The 12546-nt window shown below is 32.5% G+C and overlaps 1 protein-coding gene and 1 pseudogene across 13 annotated transcripts in view; one reads left to right on the top strand and one right to left on the bottom strand.

The window, feature by feature from the left end:
• GPHN (gephyrin) overlaps positions 1 to 12546 on the bottom strand; it is a 751804-nt gene that overhangs the window by 119826 nt on the left and 619432 nt on the right. The window lies entirely within an intron of this gene.
• Positions 5898 to 6401, top strand: LOC100928769 (annotated as a pseudogene).

Here is a 12546-nt window from a genome sequence, read left to right as displayed (position 1 = left end):
TTCCTGTCTACAATGCAACAGCTCTGTAAAATAAAGAATTTCCATCTATCTTATGAAAATGAAAAATCTAACAGTACACATGAATTTTAATGAGATCCAGAAGTATTTGAAATCTTGGTGGCAAAAGTATGCTGGCACTTGCTAGGTAACATGAACTATATTTAGGCAAAAGATTAATGGGAGAGGAATGGCAAGAGTAGGCATTAGAGGCCGAATGATCTGCTCTGGTTCTAATCTGTGCCTCTCCCTTATATTGAATCAAAAGAAATGGTAGGTCTTTCTATAATGTTTATATACATATAAAACAGGGATTTGTCTACAAAGGCTGTTATGATTTATGTGCATCCAATTAGCTTATTCGCATTCTCCAAAGGACAAAATAAAAAAAATATATTATTTTATTGTCTTTGCCCAGACATCATTTTGAAATACAAATTTAAATGTATAAGATGAAAACTGAATTTATTTGGAATGGATGATAATGGAAAATAGGATCTCAGAGTTTCTTAAAGTCACCAAAGTAATTCCACAGTCATAAACTTAACTATATAATTCAAGAAGTTGCTTTTAAAAAAGTACTCTATCCACTGTGCCTTCCAGTTGTCTAAAAAGTTAATATTTATATAGTGCTTCAAGGTGTGCTTACATATTCCCATTTGTAGATACATGTCTGTTTTGCTTGCTATAGTGTCCAATACATATTCCAATAGACCTTATTGATGTAAGTATTCCCTCAAAAAATGTAGCTCAAATAAAGAATCAAAGCAGGAGGAAAAAATGACTGAATAGTCTCTTCTAACTAATTCAGTGTACTAACTAAAAAAGTTTAAAGTTGATAACGTTATGGGGCAGCCAAGGCCAACGTAAATCAAAATAATTCCTGATAAGAACAATGTCAATTATTGTCCACAGACTAAGAACGCAACCAGCAGTGGTGAAAATCTAAGTGACTATATATATTCTGGTAGAGACTCGCATCAAAATATGATATAGTATGGTTTCCACTCTCAATTTATCAGTGTATTTTACTGACTACACCCTTAGTATGATAGGTAGCATAGTATAGTGGATTAATATGTTCTTAGAGTCAGAAAGATCTGAATTGAAGTCCTACATCTGCCATATTTGAGTCTCAGGAAGTTACTTTACTTTTCAGTGTCTCTGGAAACTCTCTAAGTTGCAAAGAAAATGGTTATTTGCATTGATAGTAGTAGTTTTTTTAATGGGAGCATCTTGTGAAATCACAAATCTTATAAAAAATAATCTCAGAGTACATTTAAAAGACTAGCTAGAAAACAAATGAATTCTATGACACTTTGCTTGGGTATCACAGATTTGAAAAATACATGAATCAAGAAAACCTGCATAATTTGGGGTCTCTATCCTGCTATAAGGAGATGCATATTTCTTTTCCAGAATCTTCATAAGCTGTTCCATTACTTTGAATTCAACTTCCTTTAGTGAATTTTTTTGTTTACACGATTATAGTGACTATATATGTGTTTATCTACATATATGTACAGTTCTCTTAGTTGTTTATTTTTCTCTGAGTCAGTTCATACAAATTTTCCCATGTTCCACTGAATTTCTCATATTCTTAATTTATCACACATGTTATATACATACAGCACAGTTTGTGGGGTTTTTTTTTTTTAGTCAAAAAAGAATATTGTCATGAAGATTTTGCTATGTATTTGGATCTTTGTTTTTTTCTTTGATTTCCTTGGGGGTATACTGAGTAATGAGATTGCTGGGTCAAAGAATATGAACAGTTTAGTCATTTTTTTGTTTCATAATTCATAATTGAACTCCAGTACAGTCAAACCTTATAACAGCTCCATCAACAGTAACATCAGTGTATTTAGTTTTCCACAGACCTTCCAAATGGAAGCTGTTTCTCTTCATCTTTATCATATAGATTATATGAAACTTAAAAATTGTTTTAATTTGTATTTCTTATTCTATTAATAACTTAGAATATGGTTTCATTTAATCATTTATACTTTGCAGTTTATGACTGGAATTATATATTAATTAACTTAAGTCTCTCTATCTTTTGGATAGAATGAATTATTCTTTTAGTTTCAGTCTTTCATCAATGATGTTTGATACAAATATTTTTTCCATTCTATTTCTTTTCTGATTTTGTATTCATGGGTTGGTTTGATGGTTTTGTTTTTTTTTTTGGGTATGTGTATAAAAGCCTTTTAAGTAACGAAAATTTTATTTATATAATCTCCTTTCTCTCTTTGGTTAAGCATTTTCTCCTAGCCATAGTTGTAAAATACACTTGATCTTTTCATCTGTTTTTTTCTTCCTTTTATAGTATGCATTTTCATATTTAGGTCACATATCCATTTTGAGTTTATTGTGGTACATTATAGAAAATGTTGGTCTAATTTTAATTTCTGCCAAATTGCTTTTTCGGTTTTCTCAACAGTATTTTTGAAAAAAGGAGTCTCTACTCAATAATTTATATTCTTGGGTTTATGAAACAGAGAACAACTGTTTTTCATTTGCTTCTGTTCCTTGTTTACCTGGTCTGTTCTACTTATCTACTAGTTAAAAAAAAAGTTTTTAAAGCAGATTCCAAATGATTTGATTTATAATATATTACGGTAATATGGTAATATTATGCTCCTTTATTCATACTTTTCCCTGATATTTTGAATTTTTTGTTATGTGCAAATATTTCTGTATCTTATGTGTTTCAACAGGTTAATTCCCAAATATTTTGTAGTTATTTTCTTTAATATCATTTCTTCCTGTTTTTTTAAAGATTCTACGTAGAAATGCTGATTATTTCAGGGATTTACTTTGTATCCTGAAAACTTGTTGCAGCTATTAATTACCTAATTAATTTATTTTTTGAATTTCTGGGATTTTCTAAGTATATTACTTCCATCTATAAAAGGAAGTAGTTTATTTTTCTTCTTTAGCAATGCTTATATCTTTGAGTTTTGATTTCTTATTATTATAGTTCATATTTCTGGAACCATTTTAAAAAATACTGAGGAGAGTGGGCAATTTTGTTTTCTCCTCATTTGTACTGGGAAAGCATCGATTACTTTTCAATAGTCAACAATATTTGCTTTTGGTTTTCAATGAGTTTTTGACCATATTACAGAAGGGCTCTTGAATGTCTATGCTTTTTAGGATGATTGACCCAAGTGAGAGCTGTATTTTTTCAGTCTTTTTTGTATAGCTTTTGAAGTAACCATGTGTTTTTGTTATCTTTGGTTTTTATGTTTATGCTAATTATTTTCCTTATTAATGAACTATATGTATCCCTGCTGTAAATCTAATTTAGATATAGTGAATTATTTCTGATTACATTTCTTTAATCTTATTTGTGAGGATTTAATTTTTGTTTTTGAATCTGTCTTCATCTTGAGATTGCTCAATAATTCTTTTTCTTGTTTTGTCTCGTTTGGGAATCAAGAACATATTTGTCTCAAAAAGGAGTTTAGAAACTCCTTTTTTTTTTTTTTAAACTTTTGAGAACAATCTTTATGAAGCTCAAAGTGCATTTAACTTTCAGTTGTGGAACTCTGTTTCTACTCACTGATATCACTGTATACTTCTATGTGTAATGGGCAAGAACTGTATAAAAATTTTCATTCAATAAATGAACAAAGAAAAGTATAGCCTGGATTTAGAAATAAAACATGAATAGTCTAACCCTTATATGGAAAAAGAATATGATCACTAGAATAAATAAAGTCCTTTGTTGGTACTTGCTGCATTATTGCCATCTGAAAAGATCATTAAAAATGGCAATATTGAGAAATAGGAAAAGACCATTTAATTTATGAATTCAAGACAGTAGAACATGATCTTAATCTTCTGTATCATCCTTGTGGCTTCTGAGAGAACCACAACTAAACAAATTATCTCAAAAAAATTCAAGAGTATATAACTAGCCTTATTCTTTCCTGAATTTTAGTTGCATATGAAAAATTGTTTACTAGATATCTCCAATTGGACTAAAGACATATCAAATTCAACATATCCAAAAGAGAACTCAATAACATTTACTTTTAAATCTCCCTTACTTTTTCTTTTGATAATACCATCAATCTTTTGGTACCCCCCTTCTTTAGGTACTTATAGCTCTCCACTATAGTTGAATTCTTTATTACTTCTTGGCTCTCATTATCTCATTTTCAAGAGAATGACATAAATTAGATCTATGCAATGAAGTTCTACATTGTATTGTGCTTGTTCCCATCATGTTACCAAAAACAGGCGGTACTATGGAAAATGTATCATTCTATGATCATTAAAGTTTTACAAGAGAACTTTCAGACATCTTTGGATCTTAGAGGTAGTAAGAAGCAAATTTTACTGGTACCAAACATCAGCAATAAGTTTGAAACTTGTATGAAAATTATTACTAATTTGTATAGCATATTTGGAAAATGTTAGCCCTAGCAAATTTTTAACACATGTCTGCACTGATTTTTTGCTTCTGGAACAAGATAACAAACACATAATTACATACTAATAGTAGTTTATTATTTTACAAAGTATTCATTAGAAAGCTTTCACGGTTGCTATGAAAAAAAGTGTGAGTAAAATATTTCTCAGTATATGGACTTTCCAAGGCAGACTTTGAAAGTATGTAATTCATTGAAATGATAGTCTTGGCTGGCATTATTGGAACATCTTACCCATTGATCTGAATGTTTCAAGAGCATACTGATAAATATATTAGATACATTTGGACTAGAATAAAAATCTCAGTAGAGCAACACACAACTCCACCAGTAATGGTAACCACTGGTTTTACATAGTGTGAGCCATGCCTACCTGTTGATTTGTTTTGAAGTCTCTGAAGATGGAGAGACTATGAACAAAACACCTCTTGGCTGAGAAAGAAGCTGAAAGAAACTTGCTAACTAGTCATAATTTCAGAACACTGAAATAAATTATTGCCTGGATTTCCCATTAACCTCTTCTACAGTATAACAAGAGTTCTTTTCAGAAATCTTGGTGTTTCGGCAACAAGATTGATTATACAATGATCAATTCTGATGGATGTGGCTGTTTTCAACAATGAGATGATTCTTTTTAATTTTTTTTTATTTTAATAGCCTTTTATTTACAGGTTATATGTATGGGTAACTTTACAGCACTGACAATTGCCAAACCTCTTGTTCCAATTTTTCTCCTCCTTCCCCCTATCCCCTCCCCCAGATGGCAGGATGACCAGTAGTTGTTAAGTATATTAAAATATAAATTAGATACACAATAAGTATACATGACCAAACCGTTATTTTGCTGTACAAAAAGAATTGGATTCTGAAATATTGTACAATTAGCTTGTGAAGGAAATCAAAAATGCAGGTGGGCATAAATATAGGGATTGGGAATTCAATGTAATGGTTCTTAGTCATCTTCCAGAGTTCTTTCGCTGGGTGTAGCTGGTTTAGTTCATTACTGCTCCCTTGGCACTGATTTGGTTCATCTCAACAATGAGATGATTCAAACTAGTTCCAATTGTTCAGTGATGAAGAGAGCCATCTATACCCAGAGAGAGGACTGTGGGAACTGAGTAGGAACATTTCTTATTTTTGTTTGTTTGCATTTTATTTTGCTTCTCTCTCTTTTTTTTTTAACTGGTTTGATTTGATTTTTCTTGTGTGGCACAATAATTGTATAAATATATATGCATATATTGGAGTTAACATCTATTTCTACCATGTTTAGCAGGTATTGGATTACTTGCCATCTAGGGGAGGGTGTGGAAGAAGGTGGGGAATCGAAAAACAAGGTTTTGCAAGGGTTAATTTTTTTTGCTGAGGCAATTGGGGTTAAATGACTTGCCCAGGGTCACCAGCTAGAACAAGGGCTAATATTGAAGAATTGTCCATGCATATGTTTTGGACAATAAAAAGTTTTAATAAAGGGGCAAAAAAAAGAAATCTTGGTGTTTGGTCCTCGGTGGGGGTGCAGTAGCAATCAGGACTCCACTGGAGATTGGGAATGGTGCTGGAGAGTATGGTCCACATTGTAAAAGTGAAGCTCCCTGCCTACCTCAAATGGCTCCCAATCCCAGAGAGCAACACTGGGCTTGCCCTGATCAGAATGACTTTGATTATTACCATTTCTGGATGTAATTACACTGCTAGGCTACCTTGTAATATGTCCATTCCTCCCTAGGAAGAAATAACAGAAAGATGATAGTTTGATTAATCTCAAGATTCAGAAGAAAAATCAAAAGTAGCAAATGAAATAAACATTGAAGATTTGTATTTTATTAAAGTTGCTTACTGCAGAACTCTCTGGCTTCTTATAATTCCTACTAAGATGTTTCCTGCCTGTGATGGGACAACAAATAAAACGAATTAACAAGAGATAATGTGGGGCCACTAATACTGAAGAAGAAAGAAGTTTAGGTGTGTTAGACTAATTAATTTATGTGATATCAAATCATTTTACATTTTGTTCAATTATTTATGTCTACAAGTGCTTTTAAATGGCAGATGGTATTTTTAGTAGTCTTAATATTGTTGATATAATCATTATTTCTGCCATTTAATTTTCTTACCACATAACTGTTCTGTATTTGATACTTTGTATATTCAGAATTATTTATGTAGAACTTAAAAAATGAACCAACCTTTCTTTTATGAAATAGTTTCCTTTGTATTTCAGCAATAAAATCATACTTCTGATATTGATTTTTTTACTTTTCTTTTTTCCCTGAATTGTATTTTCTCTTTCCAAATACACGTCAAGACAGTTAGTCATTTTTGTAAGACTTTGTATTCCAAATTCTCTTTTCTTCCCTTTTCTCTCCCCCTTCTCAAGACAGTAAGCAATCTGATATTTGTTAAACATACGCAATCTGATATTGATTTTTAACTGTGAGGTTGTTAGTCTATGATTTTTATATTTTTTGAACTAGAGTTTTATCTGTAATGACTTATATTTGATAGTGTTTTCAATATCTACATGATTTTTTTTTCTGCAGTGTAAAAATACATCTTTTTTCAAACACTTTTCTGCCTTACTTAAAATTATTTTTCAGTCTTGTTATTATCTTTATATGAATAAGAAAATATTTTCTGAATATAAATTCAACTAATAAATAATTTTTCTGATAAAATTTAAAAACAATTTTTTCTGATAATATCATGAACTAAAGAAGCGTGGCTATGGGACAGGGTAGCATTATTAAAACCTACTTTCTAGATAAGGATCAGGGAATAACATTTGGGGATTTTTTTGTTTTGATTTGTGATTTTTGTGGGTGAACATAAAAAAATCTAAAATCATAATGTAAGACCTCAGAAAAATGACTGAATTCTAAAAGAAGTTGATAAACAGGAAAGTTTCTTAAAATTGAGGAATTTACCAAAAAAAAAATCTTGATGTTTATGGAACCCACAGATTAATAGAATGAAGGATAACCACTTCATACTAATAGACTAAATAATTTACCTGTTTAAAAAATAATCCCCAAGGCTAATAAAGGCTCTACAAAGATGATCCATTATAATTACTTATTGGCAATGGCTAAGTTGGTTGGACATGCTAACAATCAAGTTGAGGCTGATAGTTATTCATTTCAAAAGACTCCAGTCATCTTGCATCTTATTTAATACACACTTTTTCATCTAACGACCTCACTGTTTCACAAACAAGACACTCCATCTCTATCCCCTGATACCTGGGACGTCTTCCTCCTCTACTCTTGACTTTTAAACTCTCTGGCTTCCTGTAAATGGAACTAAAATCCCACTTTCTATAAGAAGCCTTTTCCAAACCCTTCTTAATTCCAGTGCTTTCCCTTTGTTAATTATTTTCTATTTATCCTATATATAATTTGTGGTTTTATTTTTAACTATTTGAATGTTATTTTCCCATTAGATTGTAAACTATTTGAGGGTAGGGGCTGTCTTTTGCCTCTTTTTATATCCCAGATCTTAGGATGGTGCCTGGCACATAGTAAGTATTTAATAAATAAATATGGAATTAAACTGTCAAAGAGATCGATTGCCACTCTTATGAAGTCTACCTGATCAGTAGATCAGAAACAAATATGTCAAATAAAGGTGACTTTGCACACTATTTCTGAAGAATTAATAAAAATGCTGGCTAGTCTGAATCCTCTATAAATTCAAGATTTGGAAGGTAGGACTATAGCTTGGATGAAGATTTTAATCAGCCAATATCAATTTGCACTAGTACAGGTCACAGAAAAGCAAGGGCTCTCTAATCAGTGATCACTAACTTATAGTGTCCTAAGTGAAAATAAAGGAAAAATTATATATGTAGTCTGACAGTAATACTAGTGCTTACCAATGCAATGTATGCCTTTTTATGTAATTATTTGTGTTCAATGATGCACATGTTAATTGCTGCAGGCTCCTTTTTAAAATAAAATTTTCTCTCACACATTTATTTGCTTTGTATTATCATCACACATTTATTATATAGTTTGTTAAGCATGTTTAATTTGTGGTTAAATTAGTTTGGCTATATTGTATAACTATCAGTGTTACAGAGTAAATGTAAGTGATTCTGTTAAGGCTTCTATTGGCTGCCTTGCAAAAGGACCTAAGTCATTAAAAATCCTGTGAATTATACATCTTCCCAACTCTGGAATAAAAAGTTATTTTGGGATTAGAGCTAGAAGGCAGATTTTTGTTTGTTTTTTCCTAATTAAGTTGAAATTTTAGTTTTTAGGAAAGAGAAGAAGTTGATTATTGGATTTGATTACAAAGTGCTCCACACACTTTTTTCCTGAGATTCTTTAGTATAAGGTGTTGGCATACCGGAACCATCTGACAGTGGCTGCTGGAGATCCAATCCAGACCTGCAGAATGGATCTCCTCTTATGAGAGGATGATACAAGGAGACTGAGAAGCAGTTGCTATTCTCTGACCTCTCTGACTGAGAGGCTGTTGCATTGTCTGACCTCTCTCCTCTTCCCTCTGCCTCCAATTTATCTCATTCCCAGTCTGTAACACCTGTGTCAGCAAAGGCTTCCCTGCAACTCCTTCAGATGCTATGATCCACAGCTGCAGAGGCTCTCGGAGAATTGGCCTGTACCTTAACCATAAGGCACTCAGGGAAAGTATATAAGATGGATGATGCTGAATTTTCTATAATGATTAGGATTTGGGATTATGGGATCTTCTGCTATAAGATGCATATTGAAAGAAGTCCTGAGTAAAGACTTTTTTTTCCCCTTATCTTTCCTGCCTGGTACCTGTCTATCCACACTCAATAAAATATGATTTGCTAATTTATTACCCAAATAGTTATCGTAAACTGCATTTTGCCTCAACTGCAAAAATGCCAGAGGGTAAACTAGAAACATACAGAAATATAAAATGAGACTGAGAACCCAACTGCTGCTTAAATGTTAAGAATTTTCCTAACTATGAGTTTGAAATACTCCCAGTAACTTTTCCTCTAAAATAAATTCCCTAAAGATGAAGTAGAAGGAACATCATAGACCTCAAAGGCTATTATATTATTCCCAAGGTTTAAATAGAGCTAATTATTGTAATGGTGTTATGCAAATACATGGAGAGCTGTTGATTATAGCAGCCTCCCCATGTTTTTTGCTTTTCTTTTGATAATGTCATCACAGCAATTAATGAAAGGATGGGTTACATTACTCAGGCACTTAGCTATGAACTGCTTGGGGTGATCTACTAGCCAACTAAGTAAGAGTTACAAAGAGTTTTACTGAGAAAAGAGATACAGTTTAAGAGATGACTGCTGTGATGCTCTATACTTTAATGGAAAAACTAATGGGAAAATAAGTCAATTTGGCTTGAAGGCCACTGTCAAGCCTTCATTCCTTTTAAATTTTCTGTAAGGATCTTTACTTGTACTTAATTTAATATAGTCTACCTGCTTTTTTTCCTTCATTTTCTCTGATACTCTCAGATAGAGTTAAGTCTTTGTATTATGCTAACATAACTTTTCCTTATTTATTCCAAAGTGATGACTTTTCTGAATATGAAAACCTTTTCTTCAAAAGTTCCCATCACTTTAAAATTAAGAAACTTTTAGCTGTAAAAGTAAGAAACTTTTTAAAACTAATTTTCACATTTTACTTCCAATTCATCTTAAAATGTCATTATTATTATTATTATTATTATTATTATTATTTTAACAAATATACAATCCCTGAACATTTTGAAACACAGCTAGCAGGAGTGTATAAAATACAAGATATTCCAAAAGTCTTAATGTGCATGCATAGCAACAGAAGGGCATAATGATATATTATCTATTTATGGGATGAGATTCTAAAACTTGTTCCTCCTATTGATTTTATTATTTTCATCAAATAACACTATAATTTACCTAATCTTCCCATGTTTAAAACATTTGATTCTTTCCCTCACATGTATCATCCAAGTGTTTACTGTGTCCTGGAAATTCTATTGCCACAATATCTCTTGCAGCTGTCCTTCCCACTATATTCCCACTACTGACAGTCTAATATAGGTTCTCACTGCCACTTGGCTGGTCTCTTGCAATAATATCCCATAGTTTTTCTTTCCTCCTTTCTCTCCTTCTAATCTGACTGCTTATACAGGTAGTTAGACTAATTATCCTTATCCATAGATAGATATGGACATGATCCTTCTCTGCTTAAAAATCTTCAATGGCTCCTTACTGTCTCTTTAGTAAAATACAAATGTTTCTGATTGATAAGCTAGGCTCTCTACAGCTTAGCACAATCCTACCTGTCTAATTTTATCTGATATTGTCCTTTATTACATCACACCAGGGTTTTCTGCCTACTGTTTAGCATCCAGTGGAGAGAGAAGAAATGCCATTCTATTGTGCTTGTTGTTCTTCTGGCTTTAGGGGAAGAAGAAAAACACCATTCTATCATTCCAGATCTCTTTCCTAGTATTCTATATTCCTTGGAAACAGGAGAAATATGGTTCAATTGCACATACATCTCCTGTTTTTGTGAGGAGAGAAACACCATTTCACAGTGTTCATCTCCTGTCTGATCTCCAACCTCCCTTATAAAGGAGAAAGCCACCAAATTAAGTTTCTATCCTAGTTTCATGACTTGGAAAGTGGAGTAATACCATTCCTTGAATTCCACTTACTACTTGTCTGAACAACCAAAGAAAGGATTTAGTCTGAAGAAAGGATTTATTGCTTTAATAATTATCTCCCTGAACTCATTCCTCAATGATCAACAAATTTCCCCTTGATTAAATCTTTTGCACCTTACTGATTCTGAACTTAAGGTCAATATTCAATTCCCATTCCCCATCCCCATTTCCACAACTTATTCCCTGTAGTGATTTACTCTGAAACCATCCATCCCTTCCACTGTCCTCAATAAAATGCTTGCTCCATAGTCAACACACTTTTCTTCTTATTTCAATTAAATATCAAACTTATTTTCATATTTCTTTTTCTTTCCCATTCCTATCTTCTGACTCTTACCCTGAAACCTGGATTCTTACTGATAATACAGCTTCCTTCTTTTTTCCAAGACTGGTTGTACTTTTGCTCATTTCATCCATTCACTGGTCATGTAATACTTCTAGATCCCCATAGCCACTTCTAGGTTCTCTTTTAGTACCATCATTCTGTAACTTCTCCTCCTTTAAGGTTCATTCAATACATATCTAATGCCCAATCAAAATTCTGGTAGCTACTGCCTACAGATTTCCAAGACACTCCTCTTCCTTTCTCAATGAATTCAGTGCCTGATTTAGTCTTTGTCTTCTTCAGTTTCTACCCTTATGCTAGGAAGTTCAACACACATATTAATACTCCCTCATACAATAGGTCTAATATACAGCTCCTCAATTTACTCATTTTCCATATCAATGCTTTCATTCCTTCTCAGCCACAAATGGTCAAATCCTTAAATCTTACCATCACTCACAAATCTACCACTTCCAATATTCATGAACTCTAAATTTCCATTGTATGACCATAATCTATTGTCATTCTATCTCCCTTTTTGCTTTGCAACTCTAAACTCTGCCTTAGTCCATATATAACCAAAAATCACTCATCCCATTCTTCCTAGGTCATTATCCTAACATCCTGTTTTCCCCATTTTGAACAATTTCTCAATCAGTTCAACTTTACACTTTCTTCTTTTGAATCCCCTGTCCTTATCACATCGCCAATTTTGCCCCACTAAATTTCAGCCTTGGATCATTTCCATTATCCACTGCCTTTGTTCTTACGTGCATGCTGCTGAACAATGCTTGAGAAATTCATGAAACAATGCTAATTAGATCCACTAAAAATTTATGTTACATAAATTCAATTGGCCCCTTATTTTACACTGCCCTAATTAACTCACTATCCTATTTACCACAGAAGCTTTCTAAATCTTTTCATTTTTCCTGAAACCTCCCCTGGCTCCCTTTTCCTCTAACCTCTCAGCTGAGAACCTTGTTTTATATTTTACTTGAAAAAAAATTGAAACCATTCATCAAGAGTATTCTCTTCCTCATTTTACATTGCCCAGCTCTTCTATTGCTATCTCCTCCTTGACCCCTATCTCATATAATGAGAAGGCCCTTC

Source organism: Sarcophilus harrisii, chromosome 2 (genome assembly GCF_902635505.1).
Source record: "Sarcophilus harrisii chromosome 2, mSarHar1.11, whole genome shotgun sequence".
Taxonomy (NCBI): Eukaryota; Metazoa; Chordata; class Mammalia; order Dasyuromorphia; family Dasyuridae; genus Sarcophilus; species Sarcophilus harrisii.
This window is presented reverse-complemented; position numbering and strand designations above follow the sequence as displayed.